Source organism: Gallus gallus, chromosome 10, assembly GCF_016699485.2.
Source record: "Gallus gallus isolate bGalGal1 chromosome 10, bGalGal1.mat.broiler.GRCg7b, whole genome shotgun sequence".
Taxonomy (NCBI): domain Eukaryota; kingdom Metazoa; phylum Chordata; class Aves; order Galliformes; family Phasianidae; genus Gallus; species Gallus gallus.
The window spans coordinates 3936381-3953375 of NC_052541.1; positions in this window are offsets into that span (position 1 = coordinate 3936381).

The window sequence follows — 16995 nt, forward strand, 5'->3', positions numbered from 1 at the left end:
TTTTTCAGAGTTCCCCATGTTCCAAAGTATCTTCAGCTTACAAATGGGAGACTGTGGGGTGCACGGCCCTGAGGGGATTGGCCTGGCCAGGCTGGGCCCCTCACACCTGCCCCTCTCTGATGGAAGCGGCTCTCACAGGGGGCCCTGCCTGACTCACATCAACGGCTGTTTGCATACACATACTGCTCCTGTCACGTCTGTATGTGGGTCGGGAATGCTGCTTAAATATGGGCACGTGGCAGCAAGTACATCTCTGACAGCGTTCTGCAGAGAGCACTCCTAAATGGTTGAGAACGCAGAGGGTTTTTTGTTCTCTGTGTCTCAGCTTTCCACGTGATCATCGTGACTTTCCGTGTTTTTCATTCCAACACCCATCTTCGCATAAACCTCAGAATTTGTGCAAGGCAGCACCATATCCTGCAGCGAGGAGCTCAGCCTGGTGGAGCTGAGGAGGTGAGTAGGGCCAGCTGGGGATGGCCGTGGGGCTGATGAGGTGAGTAGTGCCAGCTGGGGATGGCCGTGGGGCTGATGAGGTGAGTAGTGCCACCTGGGGATGGCCGTGGGGCTGATGAGGTGAGTAGGGCCAGCTGGGGATGGCTGAACAAGTGCTTATGGGATGGCTGCAGCTGTGCCCCAGGAGCCAGACAGGCCAGGAAGCAGAGCTGTGAGGAGCTAGAAGCACGAGGAGCTATGAAGGCTTCAGAGGGGTGAGAGTTTGTGGCTCTTGTGAGAGTGAGCAGCTTTGCTGTGGGAAGGGTGGTTGGAGGAAAGGCCTGGGGGAGGCCGGATGGGATGGAGAGCGAGCTCTGGCTCTGGGATGAGATGGAGATGTGGGGGAGCTGCCTGTGGCTCGGATTTTTTCTCAGTGTGAGCACTGGGTTAGTTTGCTGTTAGTGCTGGTGGGGTGGGTGATGAGGCTACCGCTGAGCATTGGTTTTTTATAGCAGTTTGTCACAATGTGTGACTGTCAGCCTCAGAGGTGTAACATTTTCCTGTCATACACGGAACTGTGCTCAGTCACGGGGTGGGAAGCATCTAGTCAAGAAAATTAGATAAGAAATACTGTGTCACATCAATAGTTCCAAAAATACTTCCTAACCTCCCCCCCCAGCAATAAGCTGCATAACCTACATTGGATGTTTTGTTAAAAGTGACTGATTGAGGTATCCTGTAATGGTGTATATGTAAATGGTGATATGATAATTAATGGGGTTTGGGGGGGGGGGGGGGGGGGGAAGAGAAGCTTGTAAGTAATTCTGGTGCTAAATGTTACTGCTCTCTGCCAAAAACGTGTTGTAATGTATTGGTTTGGAGCCTGAGTTTCATTAGGTCGATTGTTTCCACACATGAGACGATCTCTCTAAGATATTCAGCTTCTAAAGCCTCTCATTCGGTTGACAAAAGGTGAGAAATACTGCATTAAGTTTGGTCCCAGTGACACAATTCAAATAGCAGACAGCAACATAAGGATGGAGTTGGGGTCGTAGCACTGAGTGTATCCTCAGGTCCTGACAGACCTTGAAAGCTGCAGCAGGGGGAAGTGAGTTCTCCAATGTTTGCAACGAGGCAAGTCCTATTTTAAAACGGGATTGATTCTAAGCTGTTGAAAATAAGACACGTGGAAAGGTCCGGTGCGGGCAGATGTATGGCTGTAGTAGTCTTTATCTGTCTGAATTAATACAGCTTGTCTGCGTGTCGTGTGTGATGCTGAGAGGTATCACAGAAGAATATCCGATTTTTCTGGAGTTTAATTACTTTTTAAATGGGACCGTGGTGAACGAAACGACTGATCAGTGAGCAGGGCAGGCTGTATGAAATGACTGAGGTCTTTATGCCCTATTACGGTATTTAAGAAAATAATTTTCTTGCCTGAAGTATTCCGTCGTTATTTATGTAGAGGTAAGAATAGTAATTCTTGCGGAGCTACACACACCTTGGCTGTTGATATAGTTGATAAATACAGCTCTATTCAGACCACGGTGTGAACACCCTGCGTGCTCCTACCGGAGGGGGGGGTCGCAGTTCTGTGCATGCAGAGACGTGTCCCGGCCACGTGCAGCCGGGTGGAGCCGGGCCTGCCCTCCGCTGCTCTCTGCTGCAGTGACTGCTGCTCCCTTTTCCTACCGAGTGCTTCTGCAAGTGTGGCGGAGCTCAGTGCCACGCTGCTGAAGGGTCTGGTGTCTTTAACCACAGAGCTCTGTTCTGAGGAAGGTTTGTCTCTGTGCTGGAGCAGAGGAGAGGATGTCTGGGAGAGAAGGGAAACTTCATGCTTGCTGATTTTTGGTATAAAGAGTTAATGTAAAAGTAATCAGAGATATTCTCTGGACAGCTGTTGCCGTGGTCACTGCACTTCAGTCTGAAGTCCCCTTAGGAAAGTGTTGTCAGCTGTAATCTTTTAATCTGTGCTTTTCCTCTTTGGTAGCTGTGACCTTCTGCAAGTCACGGAGAACTCGAAGGATGGGGGCGGTGGTCATTTGTCATCCTGAGAGTCATCCAGGAGCAGTGAGGAGTTACGTAAAGGCTGCTGTGTCGTGATCAGAATGATGTGAAACCCTGAGCAAGGTGCTCAAAAGAAAGGGAGAACTTTTCCCTTTTTCTTTTTTCCTTCTTTCTTTGTGAGTGCGTCGTATGGGTACAAAAAGCGCCTTCCAAAACAGGTGGTTGGTAAATGAGCTTAGTGAGGCTTTCCTGGAAAGCTGAGGGAACACGGGACCCTAAATGGCTGCGTATCAGTCTGATTCTGTTTCACTCCACTGCTCACAAGTGACACAGATGGTACCAGCTTGAGTAAATATACCTCATATGGAAACACTTGTCGTAACGCTTTGTGTTATACCTGTACTCAGATGATATGATAGTGTTTTATAAGGGGTACTCGGATGCTTTCCCTGTTGGGCCTTAGCATCTTAATTTAATAACGATAAAGCAGGGCAGTCGCTAGCAATTTTCATTTTGCTTTTCAGAAGTGGGGAGAGGCATAGTGTTAAGAAATTGAATAACAAATATTATTACGAGGTAGCTTAAAATGTTTAATTAAGGGTTGGGCTTTCTTTTGGCCTTATATATCAGTGTCTATCTCCACATACCTTTTAGGACCATGACGTCCCAGATGACAGCAGATCTGCTTTGGTCTTTTTTTTTCTGATACCAAGCCTGGTAAAACTACATTGCCTACAGTGTACTTCCCAACGCTTGCTGGTGGTGAGGTGCTGGTGGTGAGGTGCTCTCTCAATGGGGAGTTGAGGTGTGGTCAGAAGTTGGTTGCTGTCTTTGTGCAAAATGACAATAAGTGCTCCCAGACTGGGTATTCCCTCTTTGTCCTGATGGAGTTCTATAATCACAGAGCAGGTGACATGCTTTTAAAGGCGTTTTTAAAATCAAAGCAATGGGAAGCTGGTCTGTTACAGATCACCAAGCAGAGTAAGGACAATAGCCTCATTCAGATTTATTACAAGGTTTTGTTATTAGAGTTTTCATGTTCGTCCATTGCCATGTGTGCATTTGCATACATTTGAATAATCTTCACCTGAAAGAAGATGTGGCTTTGTGTTCTTCTGGCTTGTTTGTATACTTGTGGGGATATGACCAACAAAAACGGCTTTAGTCTTTTGTGTAATGCACAATATTAAGAAAAGCCCTTTCTATTAATTGCTCCCAAAGTTCAAAGCCTGTATTGATAGGTGTGTTCTGGTTTTCCTGGCCTATCTGATCGAGAAGATTTTGTTTAGAGTGTTGCTGAATTCTCCCAGTAATTTGTTTTGCAGCGGTTCCTAACGTTAGAAGAAGCTTCTAATATTCTAAGCTGCTCTTCTGCATGGGGATCGGTGTGTGTATGTTGCTCACTCTGAAGGAAGAAAATAAGATTAGCAGCAATTAGCCTCATGCTGTGTATGCACACACTTTTTCTTATGGGGAATGCTAAATTACCTATTTCTCAAGTGTGACATTGCACTGATGCTCTGCATGGTCTCTGGGCACTGCATCTTTTAAACATGCTCTAATTCTTCAGGATATAGAGTAAAACTTCTCTAAAGAAATGGAAACTGTTTTGAAATGGAGCAAAGCAGGTTTTCAGCATTCCTATGGGAAGCTTAGAATCAGATGAAGAGCCAGTTTCCCACGTTATATCAATGTCAATGCTCATTTAGTATCAATTTAAAACATTTGTTAACCAAGAATAAGAATATATTGAAATGTTCTTTCCAACTCATTTCCCTGGCCTTCTATGCATTTGGTGTTTGTAGGGATGTTGATACACGCACACACGCATGCATATATGAAAAGCTTAAATTTGGAAAGAAAAAAAGATGAAATAGCAGAAGGTTAGCAATTGCTGTGTACTCTCCAAATAAAAGTGTTATTCAGCTGGTTTTTTAATCAAGCTGGTATAAGGTTTGGGAACAACAGACTTACCCTGTACTTAATAGTGCCATACAACTGCTGTCAGCCAAAGGGAAGGTTCTGTCGCTGTCGTCGTGTCCCTGTAAGTACACAAAGAAGTGGTGCTGTCTCCTCAGCTCTGTTTCCCTCTGATAACTGCAGGGACTGCCACGTGCCAGGTTGAATTGGTTCCTTATTTAAACTCTTCTTACACACGTCCTGCCAGGTGTGTGGTTTGCACCCAATTCTGTGCTAACCTCCCAGTACCTGATAAGTGACACAACGTTTACTTTTGAGTTTTCGTCAGTAGAAATGTAAACAGGACTGTGATCTTAAGGGCAGTTGTTTCAGAGCATGCAGCAATGACAAAATGTTAATGGTGGTCTGCCCAAGTGCTAAAGATCAGTGGAATGTGGGTAGAAGTTAACAAAAACTTGCCCTGTCTCCCTGTGCCTGAGCTAGCTGCAGTATGGAGGAGTGTGCAGCTCTGTCACGGCTTGCTATTTAAGATCCCATACTGTGCCTGTAACCATGGCATCTGAGCACCTTGTAGTCACGGACACATTTTGTAACAGCATGAAATGTCCTCTAAGGATTAGCAAGAAACTGCTCAACTTTTATCACCTAAGTTCTTGCTCATAAAGAGGAAAAGATTTGCATTCATGCTTTTTATTTCTTCAAATGCAGCCTTCAATTCTTACTATTGAGCTGTAATTTCAGGAGAAGTTAACTATCTAGTCAGTTCATAGAACCATAGAATCACCAAGGTTGGAAAAGACCCACAGGATCCCCCAGTCCAACCACAGCCAGTTCGTAGCCATGCTAGAGAATTCACTGCTACGGGATGCTGCTGGCCATTCCTGGGTGGTTATTTTTTCTCTCTCATTTGTTCTTTGGCTCAGTACCCCACAGTGCTAAGTGATGTATGGCTGGCAGTGTGTATCTCTGAGGAGATCCGGAGCTGTGGACCTGGTGCTCTTTGGCTGTTCTGTAAGGACAGCTGTTGGCTGGGCAGGCTGGCTGCCTTCCCATCTCAGTAATTGCTTCTGGCATGGCAGAGCTGTGCCCTGCTGTGGCAACTGATTGAAAAGCCTAACCTTGAGATCTCTGAAATAAGTGATCTTGCATCTATTTCAGATGTTATTCTGGAAGACCACTGGCTTGCACTGCTGTTTCTCCACTTGGAATCCCTAGACTTCTGTGCAAAGCCAGAAGATCCCTCCCTGGGTCCTGTTCCAAGGGCTGAGCCCCTGTCTGTGCTCTCCATAACTGAAGGCTGTCAGTCTGTCTGAGCTCAGGCAGGCAGCTGATCTGGGCTGCATGAAAGCAATAATACTCATAGGTTGAAGCATGCATTTTGTCAGGGAGCTTCCTCTTTTCCCAGGCCACCGTGACTTCTGTAACTTAATTTCTGCTTTTGGATGGGCACGGCGTAGGTGGTTGCTGCCTCCTCTCAGATTGGTCCATCTTACAGTACCGTGTGCTACATGTCTTTTCAGCCCTGTCCTGTGATGTCCTGGAGGCAGGGTCACTGTCAGGAACGCTTCTTCAGGCTGCCATCTCATTTCATATTGCAGCCTCCCTCGGTTAATACTCTGAAGTTGCAGATAGGCATTTCTGTGAGGCAGCAGCTGTAGTCTCTCAATCTGTTACTGCAGTGGCGATGTTTCTGACATCAAGCAGCAGCAGTGTGAGGAGCATTGCCTGTGCAGAACTGTTGGTGAGAGCAACCCGTGTCTCCCAGATTGCCTTCCTGCAAAACTGCTGCAACAAATGTGACTTCTGAAGCACCGTTCTGTAGGGCTGGTTCCCTGTTTTCACAGTAGCATGTCAGCTTCCTTGTGAGGACACCCTGCAGTGAAGCATAGAGATTGCTTCAGCTTAGTTGGGTCACGACTACTGTGTCCTTTCTAAGGCTGCAACCAAGATAAGGGCTTTTTTTTTTTCTTAAAATCACGAGCATTTAAAGTTATCCTTCCAGCATCACATGTGCTTCATCGTGATCTTCCTTCTTTTCCTGTACTGTGGCCTAACAGAATGGTTTGTCATTGCTGCTAAGCTGTGTCTCATTGAACCCTTCTCAAATTTTGCAGTACATTGTCCTTTTTTACTTACCTGTGTTGCATGGTTATGAAAAAATCTTGTCTAACATTTTATCAATGCATTTTCCTAGTGTAGACCATTGCATCCACACCTGGTGCTGCTGTATTTCCTCTTGCCGTATTTTTTTTTCCCTCTTACAGTGCTGGCACACCTATCCTATTGTGTCCTTGGTGGTGTATTTGCTTTACTAGGCATCTGTTTATCTTTACAAGTGACCGTGAAGGTTTGTACTTATTTTTGGAGCGTGTCCCCTATCCTCCCCCTATCCTCTAAATCCTAATGTTCCTTCTCCTAGATCAAAGCTTATTTGGTCTACTTCTACCCTTTTACTTTCCTTTTCCTACCTGCGTGGAATCCGTCCTTCTGCAGGCATTTATGGATGTGAGGGAAAAAAACAAGGTCAGATCCTGAATTCCAGCTGAGCTACCTGTCTATCCTCTGTCCTTATAGCAACGTGATATTTTATAGTCAGCTACTAGCATCTCAAACACCAGTCTGGATATTTTTTTCTACCTACACAAAGTGTTTGTCTCATCCTGCATTTTGATTAAATATGCATTTGAAAGCAAGCAAGTATATTTATGGGCCTCAGGTCAGCAGCTGTAACTGTCTTTGTAGTACTTCTGATTTCCAGCTGCTGAGCAGACAATTGTCACACATTGTGTACAAGAGGTATAGTTTTTGCTTCTGGTAGCTGTGAACAGCCAGATTGAAGTCAGTGGAATCACAAATACAGAATAAGCTAAATAAGATTTTCACAAGCTGACTGATATTCCTTAATATGTGCTTTGATCTCAGCATCCCACCTTAGATCACACAGAGCAGGACTAGAGAAGATGGCTGATACACCGCGTGTCTGGTTGTACAGCTCTGTGACAGCAGAGTGTGAACTTATGGGGTTCTTCAGCTGGAAGAGAGAACTGACAGTGAATTTCCACTTGCACTCAAAAAATGCTTCTTTCAAAACATTTCTTTGGGTGCTTCTTTCACCCTTTTAATATTTCCCTTTCTGGTCACTCTGGCTGGTTATTTTAAATGGCGGAGGAAAAATGCCATCAGTCAGTACTACATTGTTGTGTTGTCCTTGATTTATCTGCTTTGCTCAAGACACTACTTAGTAATAATTTCTGCGATGGCTTATGTGCAATATGAACAGGGCTCTGCTTTAAAAATGAAGGTATATCTTTAATAAAATGAAGCAATTTAACGCTGGAAGCTTTTATAAGGAGCACAAGCAAAACTACTGACTTGCAACATATTCTGAACAAATTAAAATGCACTGTCAGCTACTTCCTTTGGAAGGAATAAAGGAAAAGATAATTTTGAGTATTATCCATGTTATTGAGCCAGTTGGCTGTAACTGGAAGCCATAGATCCTGTGGTGCTCTTTGAGTTGTTTTTTTTCCCTCTTCTGTTGCCTGTAGTTGACAACACAAGTTAGGAGAGGTGTATCTAAGCGAGGTCAAAACCAGCCTCTCCTGCTACTAAGCTGGGAGAGTTTTCCTAAGTTCTGTGCTCATTAGTTCTAAAAACAAACAAACAAAAACAACAACAAAAAAACCCAGACGTATTTAATTATAGCACCAAAAGTTCCAAATTTGGTGTAGCTCATTAGGATTTTCCATGGATGGAAGATTATGTGCTATGGTCACTTACTAACAGTGAAGGATGTTAGCCAGTATTATGCATCTTCCCAAAAAACTTATTTAAATCATGGGCAGTTGGTCAGTGATGGATCTTCTTAAAAACTCCAGGAGTTGATGTGTCTCTAATAACATTGATTTCCTTACTGAAGTTGGGAGAGTGATATGTGATACAAATTGGATTCTCAGGTATTTAGGGAAATTTGGTACTTCATAATGTTAAACTAAACTAGTCCATGGGAATTACAGACTGTTCTTTGCTTGGCACTGTATGATTGAGAATTCATGTGGTTTGCCTAATACTCATTTAAACTATTTTAGGAAAAGGGATATGAGAGAATGAGTTAAAAAAGGAAGGTATGCAGAGATCTAAAAGAGGTGAGACTTTTGATGACTGTCTTGTTGGCTTAGGAACAGCCTTGTATTCTGTGTGTACCTCAAGGTAATGGTATTCAGTGCTCTCCAGCAGGTAGCAGAGATCTCAACTGTTGTTGAGTTTAGTGCCTACAGTCTTTTGGTGCAATTTCAGATTTGTTCTCACCTTTGGGATTTTATGAATATTTTTCTTACATCTGTAATAACTTCTCTTCAGTCACTGATCAGAACTGCAGTTTCAGCCTGCAGAACTAGACTCTTCTGGTCTGAATGTAAATGGTGCAACATCTGGTACTGATGTCATACCAGTTTCCTTGAGGGTGAGGGCTTGAAAATACGGAACCGTTTCTACAGGGCATACAGATGAAGGGAAACTTTAAAATACTGTTTTGAACTGTTGGAACGTTGGAGGAGCTGCTGCTTGAAGACTGGCATTTATTTCCTAGGGAAATGTCACCTTGGAAAAAATATACTGAAAGTCCCCTCAACCTGTTTTCCTAGAAGAGTTCTGTTTTTCACTGAGTTCCTTGTAATTTAATAATATTTCAAGTAATTTTACAGCACCTGTTTTTCATCTCTTTCCTTGTGGGATCTGTACATTCCTTAGTTTTTATGATATTTTATAGCGATATTTAAAACCAAACATTGTACAAAATTAAGGTCCTCTCCTACCCGTGTTCAGTTTACATTGGATCAGGCATTCCAGCACAGCTGTACTCTTCAGATGGAAGCTGTTGACCTATGTTGACCATCTGTATGCTGTCGCAGCTGTTGGTGAGATATGGTCGAAGGGGACTGGCAGTGGAAATTAAACTGCCACTGAATCCCATCAGTCTGTGTCTGAGATTTCTCTCTGAAATGAAGCAGGGAAACCTGAGAGTGCATGAAGCCTCCAGAAACGAGCAGCTTGTTTCAGTGAATTGACAGGAAAGGTGGCACAAGAAATAGTTCCTGTTGACTTTACGTACTGTTCAGAAATGTGACTCTGAGACCTGCCTGGAAGTGAGAGAATTGGGTAAGGATGGTAGCAAGTGAGCCAGTATGTGCCTCATCCATAAAATGGCATGTAGGCATGTATGTGACCAGGCATTCATATGGGCTGCGTGGGATGGCTGGGCCTGCTGGCCTGCCTATCTCAGAGCCTGCTGCCTGGTCTGGCTGCACTGGTGTGCAGTGCCTGGTGGGTGGATGCTGCCTTGTGCTGCACTTTGCCCCATTCAGTGATGGGGCGGCCCCTTCAGGAGCTGTGTCCCAGCCAGCAGCATCCAGCAGCTATTTAAGACCTTTCAGGAGCTAAACAACTCCTACTGTTTGGCGAAGGAAAGAAATAGGCAGCTTGAGGGAATTAAAAATAACACCAAGAAAAACCAGTTTGGTAATCAGCTGAATGCTGGTGGCAGGGAGGTGAGGAGGAGGATCGCATGGAACGCAGCCAGACATGTGCCCCTTGGTGCAGTATTTGGGCATGGAGATTAGTTATACCAATTCCTTTCTGGCAAAGAAGCTAGAAAAACTGGGAGAAAATGTCTCGGCCATCAAATAGACTGCCTACAGAAACTTGGCACTGTATCTGTTGCCTTTCCTCCTCTTCCTCATTGCTACTTTCTGCTCTCTTATGGACTGGCAGACCATGTCTCCTTTCTGATCACATGCTTTGGAAAGAGCTGTTCATCATTGCACGTATCGCAGTTCAGCAGCCCTAGCTAAGTGGACAGAATACATCTTTCAGAGCACGTATTCTTCTCTTCCAAGGTATATCCACAGAAAATTGGCTTTTTCTATCCTAAACCTATCGATATATGCCATCCAAGTGTGCATTTGTTGTTCAGCTGTAACACACAGAAGGTGTTTAGATGTGGTAGTAAGGGACGTGGTTTAGTGGGGAGATATTGCTGGAAGGTGGACGATTGGGGTTGGACTAGAAGATCTTGGAGGTCTTCTCCAACCTTGGTGATTCTGTGCTTCTATGCTGTCCTCAGGTTGTACATGCTAAGGTTTGTGTTGATTTCAGATTGTTGTTTCTCTGATTCTGGTGTTGTTCGAGTTTTTGGTGTTTTTAATTTCTAAGGGGCAGGGGTTACAGGAGTGTTGTAAATAAATACAGTTATCAAGAGAACAGTGTGCCTTCAGCCAATAGTACAAGAACAGGCGTTGGAAAGAAGTGCCTCTTTATTAATGTAAATTGCATCAATCCTAGTCATTTAACAGCATACACAGGTTATGGTAGACCAGGTTACCCCTACTTAGCATACCCACATGGTTACAGAGTTGTTAATTGGCTGAGCTATTTATTAGTATTTTACAGTAAAACTGTTTTGCCTCATCTGTTTTCTGGATGACTTAGGGCTCAGTCAGCCATGGCAAGGAGGAAAATGCATGCACATTGCTCAGTGATTGAAGGTGAAGCCCAGGGCTTTATGGCACATGGAAATTCAGGCATGTGGGAAGCACCTCTGAGCTCTTGGGTTAAATCTGTTATTGAATTGTGGAGACGATGCAGGCTCAGGAGTAGCCTTGGGAAAATGTTCATCTGTCTGGGTCTCACTTTTTCATTCTCTGAACTGATGATGTTGGCAGTGTTCCATGTGAAAGATTTCTTCTCACTGCTCCTTTTGAAGGTGACCTTTAAGTTTCCATATCAGTTTCTGTGAGCAGGAACTTTATTTGCCCGGCAGCGGTCTGATACGGCAGTGGTAGCAGCCCAGGAAGTGCTGTGGAACAGAAACAAAAACTGTGCTTGAACTTCTTTACCTATCTCCTTCTGGAGTGACCAGTGTAAGCAAGAATTTTCTTGTAAAAGTACAGGATTGGGTAACATGCTGCAACATGGCCTCTGCTAAACACACTGGGATAAGATGAATCTCTTTGCAGCTTGTATTTTCCCCATCTATGGGAAAGATGCTTCCTGCTGGAAAATCGTAGAATAGAATCACTCAGGTTGGAAAAGACTTTAAAGATCATTGAGTCCAACCATGACCTAACTATCTTACCCTAACTCAACAACCCTCTGCTAAATCATGTCTCTGAGAACCACATCCAAAACATTTTGACATCTCGAAGTGAAGGTGGGGAGGGTATTGTATGTGTTTGTGGTGCTTCCTGGAAAAAAAAGGAAAGCAGAACAATGGAATGGAAGGAAATACGAGAACAGTGGGGAGAGAAAAGCTGCTTTTAGCCACACACAGCAGCCATTGATTCCTGAAAGCAGAAGGATAATAATTCCTCATTGTGCAGCTTCCAGACAACAGTTAGAATAGAATATTTACTTTCTTTTAGAGACTAGAAGAATACAAATGAATTGAGAAGACTGACAGAAGCCAAAGAAGGGTCAAAAAAAGAATTTAGAGACGAGGGAAGTAGCTTAGGCAAAGAGGAAAACAAATGGAGCATAAGTGGAGGAGTGACTTGGCTGTTAGAGTTCTGAAAATTGATGTCCTCAGACATAAATGAATTGCTTTTGTAGTTTGAGTTCAAAAGGGATTTCTGGGATGAAAGATATAAATAGAGTAATATTTTGGGGAAATGTTTTTTTTTTTTTTGAGGAATGACCTCGTAGTGAAAAATGAGATACCATAATTTTTAATGCTGCTAACCAGCGCACTGGAGTATGCTGTGCTGATATGTTACAGTAACTTCTGGGCCTTCATGTTTCAGGTGGTGTGGTTACCTGGGCCTTGGCTAAACAGTGATGTTTGAACATTGCTACCCGTAGGGGTAGCTTTACTGCTTTTATGATGTGTTTTCAGCAATGAATAACAGCAATCACAAGTGAAGGGAAATGCTTATTTTCCTGGGCTTAATGATAGTATTTATTAAAAATAATGTTCTGACTTATAAAACTGAATGAGCTCTTGCTGAAAGAAATAACGCACAGTACTTTGCATGGAAGAATTATGATAAAACATAAAATTTGCATTTGTTGTTGGTTTTTTTTGATGTTGAGTCCAGTTCCATGTGATGCAATTCTCTGTAAATATTAGCTTTATGAAATGCTGTGGCTATTCCTTTTCTGAACAGCAGTGAGTTCACTGTGCATTAAGTTAATGTGTACAGGCACTCGTCTCTTGCATACTACAGTTGGCAGTCTTCCCGTTCATCCCCCCAGTGTCCTGCCAAGGCTAACAAGCCTGTTTGCTTCTGTTGCTCCAGGGCCATGGTAGCTGGATAACCTCTCTGGGCTCTGAATGCAAAGGGACAGCTAGGCTCAGTCTGTTTGCATCCACGTGACACCGGACTTAGGTGACTTAGAGCTCAGTTTTGCATCTTTCCTTATTCCCATCCAGAGATCTCTTTGCCTCGTACACTGAGTAGGAGAGACTACAGGGGGAAAAAAAAAAAAGCAATTTTAACAAGTGCTGTTTTCTTTCGTAACTGTGTTGCTAAAGGGATATGAAGTTGAGACACAACTACAGTGTTGTGCAATGGTGGCTCTTAGCAGAGAACCAAATCTCGCTCCTAAGGCCTCATAGATGTGTACTGATAAGAGTACAGCTGGGGAGTGGCAATCCTACGAGTGGTACTTTGACTCTTTCTAGTGTCTACGCATAGAATTATGAGCACAAATCATTTCAGGTACATTTTGGCTGCGCACTGAATGCTGTCATGTTGAGCTTCTTTAAATTACTGATTTGAAGTTCTAATAATACATACACACAAAGTGCTACGTATCCGTGCACATATTAGCTTGGAGTTAGAGCTGCGTATGAATTTTAATATTGTTCAGATATAGTTGTTTTATTTTCCCTTTTACGTCCTCATACATCATCTTCCAGTGCAAACTCCTTCTGTTTCCTGTGTGCTTTTCCCATTTGTCCTCTGAGTTTATCATTTTGGCCTGAGGCACAGGACAGCATCTTCACAGAAACTGACTTGCAGCAATGTGAAAAAGTTACCAACCAGATAAAGAAAAGAAGAGATGGTGATGGATGCATTGTAAATGTGGGGTACTTCAGAGTGGCTCCTACTCTGAATTTCAGTGCATTGGGATCCCTAGGGGGACAAGGGAAGTGAGACAGCCAGCTGGGATCTCGAGCTGTGGGAAGTGCTGACAATGTGGCAGTGCTGGGTTTGTGCTGCAGCGTGGGCCAGCTGGCCGTGTGGATGTGGCTGTAGATTACTTTCTGATAAATAGTAGTTAGCATGGCTCTGCTTGGTAGGAACAGGAAGTGCCATGCGGAAGAACTGACACTCCAAAATGTGAGTCAGAAAATGAAATTACTGAGTGACACAGATGCATGTATATCAGTGCCTCCACTCCTGGCATGCCTGCACAGGCAAAATGTTCTCATAACAGCTCCTTCATATACCTTGGATGCACAGGAAAAGAGCAAGTGTTGTGATGAGTAACGTACAGAAGGCATGGGTGACTGGTATTTTTGGTTTAGCAGTCAGATTTTATGTACACTTCAGAGAGTGATGTAGGCTGGCTTTAGGCATGTTTCTTAATGGTCGCAACTGCTTCCTGCACACCTGAACAGTGGCTGATGCCTTCCTTCCTTTGTCTTCCGTTAGTAAACTTGACCCTCTAAAATATGTTTCTCTTTCTCTTGCCTTGTGTGAATTGTGAATTCATTGGACAAGACATGTCTTGTCTGGGAATGAGCCCTTACAGAGAAGTGATTGTGTCATGACCTTTCTTTATTGAGACGGAGTATATAATAAGACTCTTTTCATGTGTTTCTGAACAGTAAGAGCAGCATCTATTCCAACAAATCTGGGTCCTGGCTTGGTTATGTAATTGCATAAGCAAATCACTATGATTTCAGTAATGCTTCCAACTGACAAAATTCTACCCACACAGACCTAATTGCAAGATGGGGTCACAAGCAGCAGTTTGATATCTCCTATCTAATCAAGGAGCGTATGTTCAGTCTCTTACACAGTTCAGGTGCTGTCCTTTTTTTTTCCCCTTTAAACCAGTTGCTACAGTGCTACCCATGAACAATCCGGTATCCGTTCTTCTAATTGTTGGCCCATTTCTATACAAAATGATTTCTGAGTCACATCCAAAAACATATAGATTCCTTTCATTGCCATGACAACAGCAAGACATGCCAATGTTAGCAATGTCTGCTGGAAAAAAAAAAGTCAGTAAAAGCAAAACACAGTTAACTGAGAGATTTCAGATATAAACCCATTTTTATGCAACAATCCATAGTTAACCTTGTACTGTGAAGAAGTGGTTAAGAGCAAGCACTGTATAAATAATTCAGTGTAATCAGTCCTAGACGTTGCATTACAAAAATAACATCAGTGGTCATAGCCCCGATACCATGTCTGCATTGGAAGAGAATATAAAGAGTTAAATGTGGCTGCTAAACAAAGGATAATTAGTTTTAGAAAAAAATAATTGATGTTATAGTGTACGTAGTTCTCATTATCATACTGTTCTCGTTATTGTCTGGGATGACATTACATTTGATGGGATTACAAAATGATGCATTTAAGATTTATTTTAAAATAAATGATGTAATAATAGGAAATCATAGGTGGAGAAAACAGGTCTTGTGGGCCTGAGCACTAGAAGAAGACCAAGCAAAGCTGGGAAGGAAGAAAGCCAGGGGACTTAGACTTGAGAGGCCTCCAGTTATCAGGAGAGAGCTTCCATTTTATCAACTGTGGTAGAGCAGCTTGGAGGGGTAGCATGCACAGTTTCCTGTCCCTAGAAACCTGCATGATCTTAAGGGTTTTCTCACAGTCTCCCTCTATTCTTTGAAGCTAAGATCAAGATTGTCTTGGAAATGGAAATTGAGCATGAATATCCTGTATTCAGGAGAATTAAATGTTGAATTCTAGAAATCTATAGGTTTCAAAGACTTCTGCTTAATCTTGCTGTGAGGGACGGGAGAGGACAAATGCTGTTTCCCAGTGAGGAGCTGTGATTCTGTTTTTCTTGGTCTCTATCTGGAGTTCTGCCATAGAGGAATCTTACCAGCTTTTTTCTTATTTTTTTTCCCTGCAAATCTGAAGCTGCAGATGACTGCAGGGCTAATCTCCCCTCTGAAGTGCTCTAAAGAGTTTCGGGAACCTCTTCAATTTCCAAAGGATAGAAATGCTCTATATCTCAGTTGAGGTAGCAGATACCTAGTGGCAACCGTAGGCAGAGTCAGGGAGAACACAGAGCTTGTTACCCTTATTTTATATCCTTATTTTTAGACCTATGGATCCTGTTGTCTTCAGCTGGTTTCTCAGGAATTTTGTAAATGCCTGCCTGCTTATTACAAGGAGGTTGATTAGGCCTCCTCATCCTGTATCATTTGCCATCCCAGGATTTCTGTGGGTCAGAGAAGTCCTGAGTGCCAGCTGGCTGGAAGTGCAGGCAGTATCTCAGGCAGCGTTTCAGTGGGTGGGTGCTAAAAGAGCCCTCCTGAATTCCCAGAGAAACTGTGTAAGTCACTTCTAGATGCTGTTTGAGACTTATAAAATATTGTAATCGTTTCACAGTGTCACCGCGCTTACTGCTGTTGCTTTTAAATTGGGTATTAAAACTTTTTTGGCAGGTGGGGAGTGGGCAGTGAGGAAGTTGTATGCAGCCTTCCTTAAAGGTGAGGCAATGCTTACGGTCCTAAAGAACATAACTTAAATCCAAGATGGTACTCGATCAGCCTGCCCATCTGTTCCTCTCTCTAGCCGTAGACTATTTCATGTTTGTGAATTTGTATATTCACCAGCCCGAGTTGCACAGGAAAATAAAGCTTAGAAGTCTGTGGAGGTTCATAGACTTCTCAGCACATAGTCTGTAATGCAGAACACTTTAAATGATGACAGGATTTACGCAAATAGAGGAAATGCGGTGAGATTTTAAGACATGCTCACCTTGTTGAATGAGGGAATCATCTGGAGAAGGAGGGAGCGTTTTTATCAGAAAGTAGAAAATAGACAAATTTCCCTAGATAATGCTTCTAGCAGGGGAGCATCGGGCATCGTTGTCAAGGCATTCTGAGGATGAGCCAGCCTAGGATGTCCCAGATCTGAAAACTTCAGAGGCACATCATGTCTGTTGTAGGCATTTCCAAGCTCTATACTGATGTATTTGAGCAGTGTTCTGCTAGCGTTCAGCTCTTGGGAAGCACCTGGACTGGTATGGGGAAAAATGCCATTAAAAAGTCAAGATGTGCTTTTCAGCACAAAGTGGAATATCAAATACCATCAGTGAAGAACTTGAAATAAGAAAACGTTGACTGGAAGTAAACCACATCTTTTTAAAGCAGTGAAACATGCTAGTTTTTTTTTTTTTTTTAAGTTTTAATGATGGCATTGCTTTTCTTTAAAGATTATTTAAATAGTTGCTACTTAGTAAAACTAGCTTTATATGAGAATTCCAAAGGAGCAATTGCAGTGGTCCCTGGGACATTGCATTAAAATATAAGATAAAGGTTTCATCCTCTTGAGTGCTAAACTGGAAATCCTTCATTTTCGTTTGTCCTCTTACTCCTCCCCTCTTTATTTGGCAGCACGCTTTCTAAACAATAATGATCACAAACTACATGGCAAA